This window comes from Octopus bimaculoides, chromosome 28 (assembly GCF_001194135.2).
Source record: "Octopus bimaculoides isolate UCB-OBI-ISO-001 chromosome 28, ASM119413v2, whole genome shotgun sequence".
Classification (NCBI taxonomy): domain Eukaryota; kingdom Metazoa; phylum Mollusca; class Cephalopoda; order Octopoda; family Octopodidae; genus Octopus; species Octopus bimaculoides.
This window is the reverse complement of record NC_069008.1, coordinates 13,190,540-13,193,143: the sequence shown is the minus strand read 5'-3', so window position 1 is coordinate 13,193,143 and position 2,604 is coordinate 13,190,540.

Here is a 2,604-nt window from a genome sequence, read left to right as displayed (position 1 = left end):
ATCTTTTATATTTTATCTTTTATGTGTTTCAGTCATTTGATTGCATCCATGCTGGGGCATTGCCTTGAAGCGTTTTAGCAGAACAAATTGACCCTAGGAGTTTTTTTAAAACTTAATACTTATTCTATCGCCCCATTTTGCTGAACTGCTAAGTTTCGGAGATTTAAGCACATCAGCACCAGTTATCAAGACATAGTGGGGGACAAACCGAAACATCTCTCAATCCTTTGTTTCCTTAAATTTCACCCTCGAATCGCCTGGTATCGCAACATCTATTATCTTTACTTCTTTTTCGTCTTTATGGATGATAACGATATCTGGTCGTGTCGCCTCTATGACTTGGTCATACAGCATGTTTAAATCCCAGAGTATTTTGTAATGTTCGTTTTCCATTACTCTCTCTGGCTTGTGTTTATACCATTGTTCAGCTCTCTCGAGGTCTGCTTTACCACACAACTGCCAGTGGACATATCTGGCTACATTGTTGTATCCCATTTTATATTCGTGTTGTGCACGCTTACTGCACTCACTAACAATATGGCTTATACTTTCTTCTTTCTCAGAGCACATCCTACACTGTGGCAAACCAGTGCTTTTATCAATGTGATATTTAGAGTAACTTGTTCTGAGTGTTACACACTAATGCTTCAGAGGGCCCTTTTAAGTTTCCTTTCTGCAGCCATTGCCAGGTTCTATTCCGATCAATCTCATCCTTATTCTTCAAGAACTGACAATGCATTTTCTTGTCCTGCCAAATTTTCTTCATCTGCTCTCTTTCTTAAATTGTGTTGGATCTATGGCTTCATTCACTTTTAAGGTTCCCTGCATTTTCACTGATTCAATCGTTTCTTCATTACCCACCCTTGACATACCAAACCAGGCTATTCTCCTCATCCCTTACACAACCTTCTTAACACACTAATTACTGTCCTCCCTCTCTCCTCTTTACATACAATCGTGACACATCACTCTTGTTCATTGTCATTATTATTATTATTATTATTATTATTATTATCATCATTAAGGTGGTAAGCTGGCAGAATCTTTAGCACGCTGGATGAAATACTTAGCAATATTGCACCCGACGCTACATTCTGAGTTCAAATTTTGCCAAAGTCAACTTTGTCTTTCATCCTCTAGGGGTTGATAAAATAAGTACCAGTTGAACACTGGGGTCGATATAGTCAACTCATCATCTTTCCTCAAAACTGCTGCACTTGTGGCAAAATTTGAAGCTATTGTTATTATTATTATTAATAGTAATAATATTAGAGGAGTTATATATTAATTTATCTTTAAAGCCACTACTGGCTAGGGCATTATTATAGTAGGGAGCTGCTTTCTGAAAAATTTCTTTAGAGGAAGAAAGGTTAGACACTGTTACTCATATTAGCTCTCAGGTTTTTAAACATTACAAGGCAGGTGACAAGACTGTTTATGTATATAGGTGAGTTTCTTGTAAGATTTATAAGATGACTGTCAGATGTTACACGTTATAATTCATTATTTGGCATGTTCTCAGCACAAGAAACTATCTGTAGCACTTAAAAACATGTATTATGTCCATTAAATAGTGTGTGAGAGAGATAGGTAGATAGATAGATAAATAGAGATATATGAGGGGATTCTTTCAGTTTCTGTCAACCAAATCCACTCACAAGGCTTCCCATGTCGTTGGGAAGCAAGCCTCTTACCACGTAACCCAGCCTGCACCTATTTGTGGAAAATTTCCTTAAACAATACCCATTTTTCAAAAACTTATGAAGAAACAAAGCCGATACAATGTGAATATTTCAAGACTCCTCTCCCCACACAAGGTATTTTTCTTTTTCACAACAAATTCTGATATAATAGTAATCAACGCCATCTGAAGTGCACTTGTAGAAAATTTTCACTTGAAAATATCCATTTGCCTGGACGTTATGAGGAAACAAAATTGGTGTTTAGGGGGCACAGTTGTGTAAGGTATGCCCATATGTTATCAACCCCAGGAGCATGAATTGACTGTGACCTATGCTAGTGGGAAAGAAACACCTGTGTAGGACTCCCATGTTAAGAAGGCCAAAGGATGGAGGCGAGACTAATATGAAACCGCTAAAAATGAGTTTGTGTATGGCCAACAACCCTACCTAGAAAAAAATAGTGAAGTAACAAAAGCATAGATGAAATTTCAAAACCAGAAAGACTTGGGAGCGGAAGGATTTTTCCCCTCCTCTCAGGGAGACATGATGTGGTGCAGCAAAATCCAAAAGGAAGCTGCAAGACTGACTCCCTTTCTAACTATCAAAAAATAAGAGATGAAGAAATGTGGCTGAAGGGAGTGGGTAGGTCCCAATAGAAGAACAGATCTTGAATTGTAGGGATGGATTGAAAGGCCACATCTTAAAGAAACCAACATACAGCATTAGATCTCAGGCCCCAATCTGGAACACACAAGGGAGGCAGAAGATAGGGAGCACTCAAGACGACTAGAGGCAGACCTGAAAAAGTAGAGATCCAACTCAATCTCGATTTCAGGCATTACTCTCCCATTTTTGACCTCATATATTTTACTGAAACCTTTTTTCTACCAAAGCAATTTTGAAATTTTTTTAGCTGAAAATG